The 18,598-nt window shown below is 35.7% G+C and overlaps 1 protein-coding gene across 3 annotated transcripts in view; it reads left to right on the forward strand.

The window, feature by feature from the left end:
* ARID1B (AT-rich interaction domain 1B) overlaps positions 1-18,598 on the forward strand; it is a 157,900-nt gene that overhangs the window by 17,878 nt on the left and 121,424 nt on the right. The gene's annotated exons all lie outside the window — the stretch shown is intronic.

Consider the following 18,598-nt stretch of genomic DNA (forward strand, 5'->3'; position numbering starts at 1 on the left):
AAGAGGACACTTGGTGTCTGTGTATGTTTTTAAAAGAAATTCAACATTGGCGCAAAAAAAGTTTCATAGAAACCCACAAACTGCTTGTTGATCATCCGCTTAAAGCCAGATATTTACCAAAAATGTTTACATTTCTTTTAATATTTTTTCTTAATTTTTATCTGATCTGTGGTTCCTTAAACTGGGCATCATGCACTGACCATCATTTGTTTTATTCAAATGCCAGAACAGTTGTGCTAATTTTCGTATGGAATTACTAAATATTTAGTAGATGAGAGAGTAGAGATTTTTTTCCTCCATTTGCTAATTGCAATATAATTGAAAATTATCCGTAAACAGGCAGTGACCTGGCACAGCGATTGGCTGCTGGCCCTTATCCTTCTTTTCACAGTGCTAATGTAATTGGCTAAGCCATGCTACAGTTATGATTACTAATACTCTACAGGGAACAAATAAATGGATAATTATCATAGTGAATTATTTTTGAGTGGACGTGGCTACCTAGACATGATTTTACCTTGGCCTTTCTCCATGGCCTACTTTGCTAATTTTGATATCTTCCCTGTCATCAATTTGAGTGGCCTTGCTTTGTTTCTTCTAGTTTATTTTGTAGGCCTCTTCCCAATTTTGTAATTTATTGATACAAAACAAATACACTACCCAATTTAATCCCTATCTATTGTATTTTTACCAATGTCACAGAGAGGGTCAATAACCACACAAGTATCTCGGTGCAACACAGAATGTTTCATTTTTTTCTGTTTTTTTTTTTTTTATTCATTTATTTATTAATATGACAAAGCTGGTACATTAACTAAAACATAACCTTCCACTTTCACATAATTTAATGTAGTTGTGCAAGTGCTTCTGATTTGTATAAGAATAATATCTTAATTTGTGTTGACGTGAATATTTCATTTAATTTTTAGTATTTTATAGCATTTTGAAATTATCCCCTCTGATGCTTTATATTCTGCATTTTTACTTTAAATTGTTTATTTAACGGTGCTGTCCTCCGACATAACTCTCATTCAGCACACCAGTATTGCTCTTAAGGTTTCATCACGTAAAAGCAGAACAAACTTCTAAGATGCGTTTTCAGCTTCTCTGCGAGTAATTTGTTGGTGATTGCTTTTGTGTCACATGACAATTACATGTTCTTGGGACAAATTGTGTTCAGTGTCGAAACCCTTCTCAGATTAAAAAAGAAATAAATATATAATAATAAAAAAAAATTGCCACCAGCAGTACTGTATAGTTGGTGGAAGAGCACCGTTTAATATATTGTCACAGACTTTCATTGAGGGCATAGTTGCGTGTTTTTTTTTTTTTGTTTTTTTTTGTCTTCGATCTTGATGCCATGGAAGTAACTCCTAAGCTAAGTGACATTTCATTACTTGACGAATATCTGGTCATCTAATCGGAACCTATCAAGACGTGATGGTAGACTCAGTCGTGCCTAATGGCATAGCCAAAAGATTTGAGCACAGGAAAAGAAAGTCCACTCATCATGTATAAATACATTTTGAAGCTTAAGACTTAGCCATATATACTACTCTTCCCCCTAAACCTGCCAAAGCAACAGTAAATTACTTTTTTTGGAAAAAATCCAGAATCTGCAAGTTAGAAAATCACCCACTAAGTCCAAAATATCCTCTTTCCAGAATATAGTAATGTTATGCAGGATTTGAGCCAAAAAGCTTTTCCTGCAGGCCACAGGCGGCTGTATTAGGAGATCATATTTACATAGTCCCTTCATAAAGGTCTAAGCGATTCAAATGTGCTTTTTGCGCTATATGTTAAGAGCTGTTATAAGTAACAAAGATTAGCAACCAATCAGGAAGAAGCGTTCGTGCGCATGCTGGTAATTATTACGGATCTTAATAGCGTGTCGTGCAAAGAGCTACATGGCAGCACAGAAAAGTGTATTGAAAACCATAAAAAGATTGAAAAAATGGTATTATAACATAATGACTCTTATTTTTATGTTTTGGTTGCTTTTAGGTAACAGGTTCTTGATAAGTTGAAGAGAGTGTGTTAGCAGTGTATAGTGTTATATAAAAAAAAATTGTAACATATATATATATATATATATATATATATATATATATATATATATATATATATATATATATATATATATATATATATATATAATTTAAAAGAAACTTTCCTTACAGGAAGGCATATACATTAGACACATGACATCTATGCTTATAGGTACTCATACAAGTTTATTAACGTGTACATCAGCTGAAAAAAACAGACCTTCAAATTAAGAATAAAAATAATAAATATATCCCCCCCTATAGATAATTTTCCTTCTCTAACTGCTAGTTTAGGAGTCTGTTCCCCTAGGTGAGCAGTCAAGTTGCTTTTTGTTTTTATATATAAAAAAAAAAAAAAGTCTAGAATTTAATCTCCCGACCTTCAATGCAATTGTTTATTTGCCCACAGAGCCATTTGATACAGTACCTTAACAGTCTAGTTATACCCCACAGGGAGTACTTTATCCTATGTATTATTGCAGTTGTTGTTTTTATTATTATTGTTGCCATTACTGCTGCCTTTCATTATTTCTAAGTGTTACCTCACGGAATATTTCATTAGCCTGCTCTATGGTTTCTATGGGTAGGGTGTTTTAAAAGCTATAGTTAAAGGTTGTGAGATAAAGTGCCCATTAAATACTTTTTCGAAACTTTTTTTTAAAAAAATAGCTTTTTATGGGCAAAGATTCAGACTGAAATAATACACTGTAAAGACAGCAGCAACACTTGATTTTTGTTTTTGTTTTTTGCTCAATTCACCCGTCTCTGATATCTGTTCACTAAAGGAAGAGGTAAAAAAATAGACTTTGCAGGGGAGCTGTGGTTTCAACTCCCTTACTTCATTATTCATTATGAAGGGCAAATCCTGGCAAGTTCCTCAAGCAAGAAGGGAAGAGATGCCCCTGCATTATGCATCATTTAATACACGAGGAGACTTTGAAGAAATCTCAAATGTTTAATTATACATTATGCAAGTCCAGCCAAGCTCTTTCTGCAAAAATAATCTCACTGGGTTTAGCCCTCCATAATGCATAGGGAAGTCAAGGAGTTAGAGCCACAACTCCTCCTTTAGTAAATACACCCCTCTGTGTTCAATGGGACACCTAGTTCCTATTGTATACTAAAAGATAACCCATCATTCAACGTTTCATCGCTGATATTATGTACAGATTAATCTTCTCTTATTCTGCTCTTATTTTTCTATAAGAATTTAGGGAAGTAAGTATTTTTGCAGTGCAAATTCGGAATTCGTTTTTCTAATGTAAATGTTACATCACTCACGAAACGGAACACTTAAAAACGGATTTAAGTTAAATTCAACAAAACAAACCTTCCTGTTTTATTCTTCCACGCAAGCAGTAAAGAAGTCTTGTATCAGAACAAAAAAGCCCCTAATTATTAATTGATGACTTATAGTCCACAACATAAATACATGAAATTGTAATAGATTGAAATAAGTCACTTACATTTAGGTTGTGTATAGGTATACACACAAAATGTAACCACCTTCTACATGCTGTCACATTCGGTAAAGTCTGAGTGTATACACAATTTTGACTTTTTTTTTTTGTTTTATGTGACTTTGCATTTTTTTTTATTTTTTATAAAGAAGTTAACGCAGTGAGGGAACTTAAACATGTAAAGTATAGGCTTATGGCTATCCTGAATCTAAGATGAGAACAAGGACTGATGAAGGCCGGAGTCTTTAAGTTGGGAAAAATGAGCAGAGTAATGGCAGATAAGAGCTATTCTGCCCTTCTCAATTCTGTTTATTTTAGGTATAATTTTTTTAAGTAAATTAAAATGTACACTTTTTCATTTAACCTTCTAAACAAAATTGGTAGCTCCAGAATCTATTGATTTAAAACTAGATTTTGCATTTCATATGGTGCCCGTGTAGAAAACGACTTTTAAGTACAATATTATAACCATGACGATTCAATCTTGTTGCGTTGTTTCATGTTACATGCAAAATACACTACTAAGTTGCACACGTGCAGAAGGTAAACTGCCTATACTGTTTTTCTTATTATTTTTCTTGTTATTGTTTTGTTTTGTTAGTGTGCTTTACTGTTACATATTAAAAATGTTAGAATTCATAAGAAATGGATGTTTGAATTTGTATTCTTTTTATACAGTCTGAGCAAAAGTAGCTCTTAACTACTGTTTACTACCATTATGCAATTTTAAAAAATGCTGATGCCGACTGAGATTATTTTTGCCAATGTATGTATTATTTATTTAAAGACAGGCGAGTAGTGCTTTATACTTATAGAATGGCAGCAGAGAATACAATATTTTGTCATCTGTTCCATCTCGTCCCTTGCCTCGAGGCCATGGTTAGTTGAAGGCATTTTAATAGTAGGATTGTTTCCTTTTTGAGACTAGCTATTGCTTTATCATATTGGCTTACACAACATGCGTTTTTGTGGGTGTTTTTTTTTTTTTTTTTTTTTTGTCTTTAAAGAAAAAAAACATCGCTCTAGCGGTAAGTCATTTTGGAGTTCTGTATTTGGTTATTGTATGTAATGCCTGTCCACCATAGCTCACGGTTTTAACTAAAGGATTTGTGCCGTAATTGCCCATATTTTTTAACTTATTAAGCTCTGTATGTTCTACACATTAACTCCCCTACCGAGGTCTCACCTTTCTCTTCATTAATGGATTATGATATTCATGCTAGTGGAAGGCTCTGGCTTCAGGTGGTTCCTTAAAATGCTTAATGGCAATGCATATGCAAGCCTTGGGCCACTATAGTAAGCATGCTTTAGTATGACAGCCCAGTCTTCTTATGCTTTTGTCAATGTTGTATCTTTTTGTAGAATTGCTGCTACTGTTTTGATCATGGCAGCGCAGTGTTTTTCTACTCCATGGCCCCATGCAACCCTTGAGACCTGATTGGATTATCATAGCTTCAGCATAGTCCAAAAAACAACAAAAGTTTTATGGTAACAATGGGATACCTGGTCCATTTGTGGTCCTCAATGCTTTATGTTGAAAATTGCTAAATCAGACTTTTAGAGTGCTTTACAGACAGTCACCTGTTGGGCTCATAGACCAGCTCTATAGACAGCCAATTAGTGTATTTAATAGCTGTCTCTATATAGAGGCAATATATGTGCCAGCTGGCTCTATACAGAACTGCCCTTTTCCATCTACGTGCTGCTGGGAGATGGGATGTGATGTCATGAGTTCTCGTGGTAGCACGGTATCTTATGGCTTTTGTTTTTGTTTTTTTGTGGCAAGCACAGTAAATTTGTTGGAGTGCAGTGTATTTCTTTCCTGTTGAGGTACGGTTTGATATGCTAGTTTTGCCACTTGACTTATATAATCTTTTTATTTACAGCTAAATATCCCTTAAATAAATTACACCGAAAAACCAATTGTACAGTTTACAGGTAGTTTTAATTCAAATTTACTTATTAAAAGTAGGGAAGATGCAGGCTCTGCTTTAAGCAGTGATGTAGAGCCTGCAGTCAGATTATGTTAGGTGAGAGATCTCTGTGTGTGACATACTGATAGCGATCAGCCATAACATTATGACCACTGACGGGTGGTTATCGAATAACATTCATAATCGTCTTATCATGGCCCCTTTCAGTGGGTGGGATATATTAGGGAGCAATTGAACATTTTGATATATTAGAAGCAGGATAAATGGGCAAGTGTAAGGATCTGAGCAACTTTAATAAGGGCCAAATTGTGATGGCTAGACGACTGGGTGAGAGCATGTCCAAAACTGCAGCTCTTTTGGGGTATTTCCAGTCTGCAGGGATAGTACCTATCAAAAGTGGTCCAAGTGGTGAACCGGCAACAGGGTCATGGGCGGCCAAAGCTCATTGATGCACGTGAGGTGTGAAGGCTAGCCCGTGTGGTCTAATCCAACTACCAAACTACTGTAGCTCAAATTGCTAAAAAAAGTTAATACTGGCCCTCATAGAAAGGTGTTATAACACACAGTGCATCACTGTCTGTTGCGTATGGGGCTGCGTAGCAACACACCGGTCAGGGTGCCCATGCTCACTAGACCGCAGACCAATGGAAAAGGTGGCCTGGTCTGATGAATGACGTTTTCTTTTATGTCACGTGGATGGGCCGGGTGGGTGGCGCTTACCTGGAGAACACATGGCACCGGGATGCATCCTTGCAGCTTACAGGACTTAAATGATCTGCTGCTAATGTCTTGGTACCAGATACCACAGCATACCCTCAGAGGTCTAATGGAATCCATGCCTCAACGGGTCAGGGCTGTTTTAGCAGCAAAAGGGGGACCTGCACGATATTGGGCAGGTGGTCATAATGTTATGGCTGATCAGTGTATGTCAAAAAAGGTATCGCTTGTGTTGTTGAGCTGGACCTCTCTAAAACCTAGAACCAACACTACATTCTTGGTTAAGATTTTTTGATATTAATCCCAAAGAAAGGGTGATTTTAAGGCTGGATCCTCCAGTTTGTGGTTTCTGTGCATTAATAATTGTTGACAAAGCCAAACTGGACAGCTTACTTCACACACACCCTAGCAGTGAGTATAATGTATGAAGATTAATTTGTGCTAAATGACATTCCACGAAGAGGGTGGAGTCGAGGAATTTTTGAAGTGATTAGCATTTCAAGGAGTGTCGTCTTATGCATGTTTAGTCAGCTGGAAGAGGCAACTGAAGAGCAATTCTATGATGAGTTCTGTAGTATTCGGAGCTCACTATTGGTTTATTAAATTCTGGGCCAAGACTAAAATCCAGATTAGATATAACAACTATACACGATGGGGATTTGTTCTGTTCATGCTTGTGTTTGGTTCTGTATTAATCAGCTAGTTGTCCTTCCAAGACTGGCCTAAGTATGCATGAAAAGCACCATCTGTTTCCTGGCGTTTATATAGGGCAGAGAATAGCTGAGGTAGGGAGCTGTCACATCTAATAATTTCACTTAGTTTTCCACTTGTCCCTTAAAACATTTTTTACATTGTGCATAGATGAATGTGTTGATGATAACCCTTTAACGCAAACAGGGTGTTTTCAATGCTGTTTTATAAACCCATGGTGAATTTACTTTTGACGCTCAATTCCCCACTTCAGCCACATATACGATAAAGTTTCAGTTGGTGACTCAACCACAGTCTATGGAAGATGACGTTTATTCACAAAATATGTTGTACATTACCATCCAGCTGTTTCAGACTCTTAAGACAACTCCAATACGAATAATTGAAGGGTCGGATTTAGTTCAGAAAACTAAGGTTTGAAGAAGAGAATTATAATAAACTCTACTACTTTAGCAAAGAAATATTTTTGTGTTTTATATGTATAGATTATAAACCTAAACACTGTGTGCATCATATGATGACCAACAAAGCAAAGACTATGCAGATGTTTGCACAGAGATGTGCAGTGTGCATAGATGAAGTCTGAAAAGACAATTTTTGGGCTGTGTTCACCAGACTCTTTGTAACATCCCGACACATAAGGATCTGTATCTTCTGGAACAGCATCACAGCCTTAACTTGTTTACGTGGCACATCTTGAACCGGAATGAAGCTGCATTTATTGTAGTTCCAAAATTATTATTTATCCGTGTAAACTTAAAACTGCTGAGCTTGTCAGGCTCTAAGTGCCTTAGAAAAACCAATGTGTTCACTATTAGAGCTGCTTCAAATTGAATTCGGAAAATATATGATCCAATAACTTGTAGAAAACTACCAAGAATTCAGTCTACTCGCCTATGTCTAACTTTTGCCTGCAAACCTTATCTGAATGCTATATTTGTACATACATTTGAAGAGAGAGGAAAAATAAATAGAATATTGTCTTACATAATGTATGTCGGTTACCCATTGGGTGGGGGGGGTAGCTAAACAACAAACTAGTACATACAGAGTAGTTTGATATGCACTGTTTGTGTAGGGGGTCACCTGGGAAGCTAAAGTGTCCCTTTAACGCAAAGCAGAAACTTTGTGATATTTCTTCTGTCTGCTATGGTGGTACAAATGTGTTCAGATCCCTTACTGATTCTCCAATATAACTGAATTTCATAAATTTAATTTTGAGTTTCAACATTTTTTGAATACAATTCGATTTGTAGTTCTGTAATACAGAACTATTGGTGGAGGTCTGAATATTTTTTTGCAAGATTATGCATATAACACAGTTTGCAAGGACATCATGAAGCTTTCGTTGTAAATAGAAGCAGGTTTATGCAATAAACTCTACATCATGCAGTCTGGGATGAGCTTTCAGAGGCCACCAGTTAGTCTGCCTTCGGGTTTCTCTTTAAGGAATTTTGGCTAGTAGCCTCTCTTAATACACCAACAGTCAAACAAATCTAGCAACTGACACAAGATACCTTTGTTTCAAATATTTCACAAGAATGTGGCAGTGACCTCACATTTGCAGACTTTTTTTTTGAATGGACTTTTTGTATGTACAGAGACATTTAGTTGTCTCTCCCCTAGGTGGAAGTAAAGCATCCTTTACTTTGAATACTTGGGAATACAGATGTAATGAGGTTTGTAACATGCACTTGTCTACATTATGTAGAGTTCTGTGTCTTTTGACACACGATTTTTCTCCCTCGCATGGAACCAAGTTTAGTGATTGTTATTGCTCATGCGTTATGTTAATCTTAAATTATATAGTGTATTAACAACCTCTTTTGAAAATTTCTAGATAATTTCCACACGGTTAAAATTGCTGTGTTCAGCCTGCATTAAACGGTATTCGTAATAAAATATGCTAATAAATGCAATGTTTTGAAGGGTGCGAGTTTATGTGCTTTATCGTATCATAAAACATAGCTAGACTTGGTTGGTGGCAGTGAAAAATGCCTTGATACCAACATTACTGTATTTTGGTAGACGTGTTTCTTATGCTAGAGAAGCCAGGTTAGTGAAATGTCATGGTTTCTTGAAAGAACAGTTTACTGCACTTGACACTTCTGTGAAGAAGAAAATGCATATTAAAGTATGAATTGTTTAATATGCAATCTTCAAAAGGAAAATGAATGCACTAACCTGACACAGAAGATGCAGCTCTGTTGCTGCAGCTGCCCTCTTCCTTCATGCCAAACAGTGGCAGAAAACAACTGTCATTGAAATGAGCGCTGGTGCTGACTAGTGGTAAGCATACCTAGGAACTTCTGGGCTCCGGCTACCCGGAGCTTTCCCAGGTATGGTGGTAAGTATATCACTTGCATCTAGTGGGGAAGAGGAAAGAGGCAAAAAGCGTGAAGGGATTCTGCAGGATACCCCCATATACAAGAGGGGTACTAAGAACATTTAAAGGGACCCTGCAACAATCATACAGTATTGTAAGAAATTATGACCCTCTTACTAGGTTATGCTTTTAGGGAATGTGTGACGAATAAAACTCAAATACAGTGTATAGAAAAACATAATGGAATTGGTTCACTGCTACAGGTTATAAAACATAACATACACAAAACATTTAATAATAAAACACAACAAAAGGCATACTTAAGCATTAAATTGATCATGTCATTTTCAATTTCTTCTTCATTCTTGGGAAACCTCTCCCAGCTTACAGGCTTCTCTTGGGCGCCATCTTGCGCAGCTTCATCTGAGTCTCCTACTCGGAACACTTCTGTTCACTGCGCTCTCTTTTCTTAGACTGGGTATTGTAGCCCCTAACTGTTTATCCCAGAATCCCTTGTACCTCCCAGAAAGTGGTTCACCCAACCCCTCTTTCCAGAGAGTTCCTGTTTGTCCCAGTTATGTAGGAGATGGATGGTCTATGTGAAAATACAGCATCTTCTGCTTCAGCTGTCTGACTCCCTTGAGAGTATGCCATCTCTATTGGAGCCTTTGAATCTAAAACCCTTTGTCGTACATTAATATGCAAATGACTTCACATTGTAAAACCAGATAGCTCACCTTGCAGACACCCAAATCTTCCTAAAAACATATATTTATGCATTAAATGTAATATCACATTTAAAAGGCACCCTTTATTTCTATCAATATGTTAGGAAGTGCATAAGATGGCTGGAGTGTTCCTTCAACCTTAGCGAAGTCATCTAGATATACATTGTGCCAGCATGGCCCATGTTGCAGGAGAAACTTGCATGAAACGATTTACCATGTCTTAAGGTCGCTCTTAACCTGATTTTGCTGTACGGTATGCATTTCATGCCCATGTAAGTGTGGTTTTAAATATCCATGCACAAGTGGTTTTCAGACCATCTACTAGATATGGAATTATGTTTTATATTTAATTTTTTTGTCCTTCTCCATCTATTCCCCTGGCTATACATATCTTAATCGTGGTTTTCTAAGTTTATGCTTCACAACATACATCATTGTAGCTCTTTTGTGAATTGGCTTTAATTGATTGGTGTCCTTTTGAAAACATCTCCAGAGAAAAACATAGGTCTCTAAGTGTGGTTGTTGGAGGGTTTTTACATTTTTGACAAATTACTCTCTCCCTAACCCTTTGGGAAATAGGAGCGTTGTACATCTACTTAAAGTGCACCTGTCATCTTGGAGACATCTTGTAGGCTGCTCAACTCTAGTCCTCAAGGACCATCAGCATGGCATAAATCCTGCGGATTCCTCTCTGGGAACAAGTGGTTTTAATGATTATTTTTAGTATTGAGATGCTTATGAGGCCTGGTTAATAAAATCAAACATTCCTACTGGCTCAAGGAGATGTACAAAAAGCAGCCATGTGCGAATGATATAGCTCATGTAACAGTACGTAACGTATGACAAAGTGACATATCTTGTGTCCTTATCTGTAGGCCTGTGACTAGAATTTCAACCTTTAGTGCGTTTATAGCAGGATATTGTCCGTATTGACATAAGTGAATTTTCAGGCTAGAAAAGTGGCTGAACTTTTCAGCCTTAAGGAGAAGAGATATAGTGTATACTGCCTGAAGCTGATATTTATATAATTGATTATATTCTATATTATTACTTTGCAGTGATTTTTATAATTACATAAAATAACCAATTTTCTAAAAATAAAATGGGAAGGTCTATCTACAGCGGTATTTTCTGTTAAGTGTTCATGCAGAAAATTGTGTTGTGCCAGATCGCAATATCGTATAACATTTATATATAAAGTCATTGTTTTAGGTTTGTTTTTATTTTATTTTAGAAACATGCTTACTATTTAATAGAATAAAATGATACTTTTTTTTTTATTTTTTATTTTTTTGTAAAAGTCCTAAATGATGTTTCATGAAATGTTGCAACCTTACATGCAATACACCACTGTGAATAAAGCATAATCTGCTTAATTTGGATTCTGTCTGCTTTGGTTATTCATTGTAATCAATACAATTACAGAAGTGGCCAGACTGTTCTAAAAAGTAATACTCTTAACCAGCCGTATCAAAGTCTCTTAGCATTCTGCTCAACTGCAACATATGATTTATTTATCTCTTTGGTATGAAGTGACTGGCATACTCTTATAACTGATATATTGTCCTCTACTCAATAGCAAACACGTTGTTCATGTGATACCATCTCTTTATTTTATTCTTAATGTTTGAAATGAAGTCATATATTCAACTTGCAAGTAATATGCCTTCTAACAATGGTATTTGACTTTCAGAGCCTCCATTAAGGTATTACATAGTAAATAATTGTTCATTATCTGACAACCTCTCGTTTCTATGAGAATCATACTGAGAGGAGTCTAATCCCATCCCAACTGATGGATTTTTCTGACGTAGCAGGCTATTGAACCATCAAACCAGACTGGTGTTGGTAGGATTGGATTCTTCCTTTTGTGGATAAAGCATTTGGGGGAGTGGAGTCGTATACTCCCAATTCCTGTGCATGCACTCAGGTGGTGCTGCCTCCTAGGAGGCGGGCAGTAACTGCTCTTGGTAAACTTAACAAGCAATGTTTGAATGAAGCACAGTTTATTTAATTGAATGGAGGCTGTCAGCAATGCAAACATTCCTCACCAATGTGTTAAAATAATATATGCAAGATATCCCAGTCTGATTGCAAACCTAATTATAATATGGTGAAAACTGCATTATAACTGTAGTGTTATTTATATATTTTTACTAAGTCGCTAGACACCCATTTTAGTAAGCATTCTAATTTATGACATCAGTTTTTGAATACAGCCCAATATATTTTTTTTCAATGAGAAAGCGCTTTGATGTGCTCCAAATGTCCTCTCGTACCCCTTTGCTGATGGAATGAGTCAGCCCAGTCTACACATAATTTTAGCACTGTGTGCCAAAAATAGCATTAATTAATGAGATAAACATTATTGACTTGTGCTACAGTGCTTATTTTTTCCTCTGAATTTCCTATCGACGAGACTTATTTGTCATAAAAACATTTTGGGTAGTAATTATTTTTTTGAAGGAAGCTCTGTTTAACTGTGGCAGGCATCCAAATACTGTAGTCTGCTATTCTTATCTAGCGATCTGCCCGTTTTGACTCAAGCACCCTGTTACGGAACTTGGGAAATGCTTGTAGCCTGACAAACATAATTGGGAGCCAGTTTATTTATATACATTTTTTTTTTTATGAAAAGAGGAACTCTTGGAACAATATGCATTTAAGTGTTGAACATTACGTGAACCAACAGGGCACGTATACCATCTCTTGCCTACTGGTTAAATACATTGTTAAAGGGTTATAAGACCCCCAAACATTTGTGTAACGATTTTGGCTCTTAATAAATATGAATGACACAAGTACACCAATATGGAGTTCATGTTTTGTTGAAACCTTCTGATTATAAATTGACGGAAAAATGACAACTAGTTTAACATTGCACCCTATGGATTTGAAGGAGAAAAATGAGTATCTACTGTCTGGGAGAACCAAGGAGTCTAAGCTTTTATTGATAAAGTAGCTAATTTCAGTTCATTCTAGCAACATAACTATGCGTTGTGGCTGAGCATGGCAAGATTTTTAGCTTCACCCTGTTCCCCCAAGTATACATACTACCTGTAGTTGACCTTGTCATCTGCATTGTCTATTGTTTTTCCCCTTCTCTGGACTAAATGGTACTTTTATACTTTTCATTTGGAAACGCATCTAGGCAGGTTCCAACTGATGTTAAGCTTGTGAAGGGGAAAAATGTAGTTCCTCATCTTACCGCAGCGTTTAACCTGTAGCTCTCCATATTCTGTTTCATCTCAACTCCCATCATCCTGAATTAGCTTACGCAATTACCAATCTAGGCTTGAGTCCTGAAGCTATAAAATAGCAACCGCATTTGTGGAATTGGCGTTTTAGAGTTATATGTAGTTAAAGCTGTTTTTTTTTCTTCTTCAGGGAGTTAAATGAGATCCTGAAGTGTGCATGGTTGCGTGATCACTAATTTGGTACTTTGCATGCTTCTACGGTCTGTTTGTGGCATTTAATGTTCTAACATCTCTTTGGCTGACTGGATCCATATGTCATTCAAATGGAAAACTCTAGCTTGGCATAGGCCCGACATTCAGCCAGCCATGGAGCACGATGTTAGAATTATGAAAACTGTGTGTCTGTTCATCAGACCATTGGGATTTACAAGCTTTATTCCTAGATGTGCCAAAGTAAAGCATTGCTATGCATTGGCTGATTATGAGTATTTCTTTTGTTATGGCAGTAGGGGCGTGAAATCATTATTGAATGAAACAATTTAGCACTTTATAAAATTTTAATGTAATCATGCATTTTGACCAAAGACATTTTGCCTGAAATTACACATGCTAATATCTACAGTAGTATTGATAAATCCGAACTATGCCTGTTGCTTCTCTTTTGAATTGTCTGGGCTAGTGAAAGAAACACTAACTATACTTCACCTATGCCCCTTCCGGATTTATACCAAATTTGTGTCAAGGTTATTTTCATCTTATCTTCCTGGAGTGGTCAAGGACCCACGTGGAATTAAGGAACTCGTACTTAAGCGAGCATTAAAGAGATGTGCAGCCTATGGAAAGAGATATGATTGCTAAATCGGGTTGAGGTGCACAGCAAAAGTGATCAAAGTCTGGGAGATGTTTGTAAATGGCTTGGTTTTACCCTAAAGGTTGTCTTTTCTTATAGAGTCACACCTAGTGCTGCTGTTGTGCTGCACTTATCGGGTTACCTTGAAAGATTAAACATTGTAATAGTGTGACCAATTTCCTCAACTTATTTCTCTGATCTCATCTCTTGTATGTTTTGCTTTCTCTTGTGTTCTGCTGTCCTCTCGAATGCCACACTTTATACAATTATAAAAAGCACCATCTGTAGTACAGAATTTTATTCAAATAACACATCACAGCACATAGGCAAGGAAATCACCTAATGTGCTTTTTCTTGGCTCTGGGTTTCTGAGACGTGTGTTAAACAAAGTGTTCACAAACAAAATGTCTAATGATTTATTGGTACTAGTTTTGTGGGGACACAGTTTTATCTAAAATGGGAAAATAATACACACTGACTGTGTAAGAGAAGTATTGGAGTGAGGCAGGAACAATGGAAACAACAATGGCCATGGCTCCTGAGTTATTTTATCTTCGTTTTATGGAACAATACCTTCCTGGTTCCATAAAACAAATCTTTTGAGCATTAAATACAGTGATGGCTACAATAAAGTAGTTTAGCATTGAAGAAAGCTTTGTTTTCTTCTTTTTCGTTCCAATAAACATACACAGGCTGCCATTGATGTTTTGAATGAATTTCCCTGCTCAAATACCATTTTATTTTTTATGGCAATTGTAATGAAGTCCCACGTGTACAATGAAATTCTTTGCTCCGTAGACTTTTATGAAAGTGTCAGTCTAGGATGATTAAGACTAAGTCGTCCTATTGTTTACCACAAGGTAACATCACAAGTTTGAGTTGGGCCTTCCCCACCTGTTGTTTCTGTAAGTCAAGTTGTTACATTACATACTACTTGTTATGTCCTGTCTACTCATTGTACAGCGCTACGGAATAGGATGGCACTGTATGAAACAATAAATAATAATAATGAGGAGTCAGGGTCTTTACCTAGTAGATTGGGCTAAGATAACCGAGCTAAAACAACAATGGTTAATATGCATTTCCTGAAAGTGTTATCTAAAAACTAGAACTTGAAAGCTCATTTTTTTAATGTAATGCTATAAATAAAATAATAAAACATTTTGGTTGGATTTTCCCTTTAAAAAAAAAAAAAGAAATAAAAAAACATTCAACCAAGCATCCATGACTTTTTGACCCAGTCAGATTATTATTGCTTGATTACAATTTCAGTATCTTACATGTTTGTAATATTTTTAATGAATGTGAGATATAAAGCGCCCTTTTCTATACTGTGACATTGTAGTTTTAATTAATTCCCCCCACGTGTTATAAATATGGGAATGTTGATTATTTTCTCCATATTATGCATGTATGCATCACAACCCTTACTGTGAAGACATTTGCATAATTTGTATTTTGTACTAATTATTTAAAGAGCAGTTGCACTTCACAGATGGTTTCCAAAAAGCAACCCCTAACCAGCTTAATCCGCAGAAAATGCATTTCTTTAACAAACCTTTTTAAGCATTTTTGAATTGGGAGGAGCAACACATTGTTAGTGTTTCTGTTATTTATTATACAGTTAGCTTTCCCTTTTAACCCTTTTGCTTTAAAGAATAACTTTTACTATTTGTTTCATAATATAAATGTGAAAAAAAAGCATGTTTCCTATTTTACAACAGTTCTAGTTTTTGCGTAATATGTTTTCAGACAGCAGCATATTTTTCTGCTTTATGATGAACAACAGAATGGCTTAGTCTTAATTACTCAGATGGTTAATTTGACTAATTATGGAAGAATCTATGGAGGAATGCACTTCATTAGCATGCCATGAAGAATCAGCTCAGGGCGGTGTTTGGCCAGGAAAAGTCTACAGATAAAGACACATATATATATATATATATATATATATATATATATATATATATATATATATATATATATATATATATATATATATATATATATATATATATATAATGTTCAAAGAAAAATATATTTTTTTCCCATGAAACGTCATCTTTAAGACATGCTGCATTACAACAGTATTATGTTATGAGTTTTGTATGTAAAACACATTATTACTGTGGTGTGGCCGTACCCACCTAAAATAACACCGACGTGTTTGCACATAATATTTGGCAGTGCAGTATGTATATATTAATATCACTTTGGGGTTTTTAGTAACACGTTAAAAAATGTGGTGTCTTTCCTGCTACCATTATGAACACATCTATGGTCTCCTGATATATATTACCATAATTAAAATATGGATCATCGGAGAAGCCTTTTTTCCCCACAGACCCTTTGTGCGACAGATTTTGTAAATTGATTTGTAATGATCATGGTGAGGATAATAATGTAACATAATTATAGTCCTCAATTTCCTCTTTTTTTTTTATATCGTGAAACACCACTTCCCTTAAAAGTCTAAATGATGCAGCTTAAGCCATCACCATCCTCAAAGGGCTGCCAGCAACATCCTTATTTTATCGGGGTTTTTTTCCTCTCATGTGACATACAATAGCAAATATCTTCAAAAAACAGACTAGTGAGGCCCTTTTTTAATTCCCGATTTGCATATGCTGTAGCCCTTTGTCACATACCCTAATTTCTAGTACAGTATTGTTTTCTATTATAAGCTAGGAAGCAGCCATCCTTACCTAATGCATTGGTTTGTCTTAGTCTGTCAGTTCTAGGTTTGTTATGCAATATATGTATTGTAAGAAGCGCTGCGTGAATTGTTGCCACTGTATGAATAAAAGATGATGATATTGTAGCATTGTAGTCTATCTAATGGATCTGCCATATTATGTCAGCATCCCCTTCTTTACTACATTATATAAAACACATCTATTTGTTTGTTTGTTTTTACTTCTCTAAACAGCAGCATATCTTTTCCTTAACCCCTTAATGACAAAGCCCCTACATGCTCAAAATGCATTGTTTTCAATGGGTTTAGGGACCGTCCTTAGGGGGTTAACCAATTCGTTTCTACCTGTCTCACTTCATTATGTTGTATTTTTTTTACTGGCTTTGAGGGTGTTTAATGTTCTTTAAGAATAGGAGCTAATACAAATCACACCTAAAAGCAGAGCCAAGCAGATGCATAAAACATAAAAACTGAACTCCCTTTTGGGAAAGTTGGGATTTATGGCCCGTTTTACTGTAAAAAGTAATACAGTGAAAATCCAGTGGCTTTATAGTGTGACATTTTTTTTTATTTTATTCCAAATCTTGTAACTAAATTCAACACAAGAAACCTCATTCCTGTTGAATGCTCAAAGCCATCCCTGATGGGATGATGATTTTTATTAGGAACGCTTAACGGACATCAGGCACTGATGGGCTGTTGCCATAGAAACAAAAAAAAACCTTAAGTTTCTGTGCTTTTTATTCTTGTGTGATCAAACCTCCAAAGGGCACAAATGACTGCTAAGGCTCATTTGTATATCATACAAGGGGGTGCAGTTAATGTTTTGGCTAAGTGAAACATCACCTTTAGGCTCCCACCTCCTGTAAAATGGTAGAATAAAGGTAGGATTATGCTTAGTATTAAATATATATTGTGAGCTGGCATACAACACGCTAGTACACAAGGAAAAACATACAATAAATATAAGTATTTATCTTATGGAGAAGCTGCTGTGGAACATCTCTTTGGTGGTCTGATGTTTCATGCCACTGCTTGAAGCAAGACAGCTCCCCCGTTGAAATCATTTTCTGTGCAAGTGCATTAGAGGCTCACGTAAGAGTACCACCAATGCATTTGCAGCGGGCAGCACAGTGCATATGATGGCTATAGAGTACCTTTATAAATGCGAATTAACATTTACAAGCACTTAAAGCATTTTCATGTGATGTCAGCTGAAAAAGCAAAATTCTTGCCAACATGTTGCGCTTGACCAGACCACGTGGGCTGCAGATGTCCATCAAACAGAACTAGTAGTAAAGATGACGATTTTGTCATGTTATTTTGTGATCTATTTTCCTGTTATATATTTTTTTCCTCAACCATCAGACAATACATCAAGGTTGCTAGATTAATTTATTACAATTGTCATAGAGTGACTGTAGCATGCCATCTTCAAAAATTAATCTCACCAACAGGAAAATAAGCTATGAGCTCGGTGCAAACATTTGTATATTCTGCTCCGTTTCTTTTCCAGTGTTTCCATTTTTTTTACCTTAACTATATATATATATATAGATATAGATATATATATCTATATCTATATATATATATATATAGATATAGATATATATATCTATCTATATATATATATCTATATCTATATATATCTATATCTATATATATATATATATATATAGATATAGATATATATATCTATCTATATATATATATCTATATCTATATATATCTATATATCTATCTCTAGGTTGCGCTTGTTTTTTCACCTTAGGAAAGATATGTTGGTATGACACGTAACAATGTAAATGTACGGTATAATATGTGTTTTACCTTTTAGTTACTGATGACTTAAGATTGCCTGTAAAAACACTGGTATTGCGCAGTAAAATTAAAAATTTCATTCCAGATTGCTACCCTTTTTTTAACCTTCTT

This window comes from Spea bombifrons, chromosome 3, assembly GCF_027358695.1.
Source record: "Spea bombifrons isolate aSpeBom1 chromosome 3, aSpeBom1.2.pri, whole genome shotgun sequence".
In the NCBI taxonomy this organism is placed as follows: Eukaryota; Metazoa; Chordata; class Amphibia; order Anura; family Pelobatidae; genus Spea; species Spea bombifrons.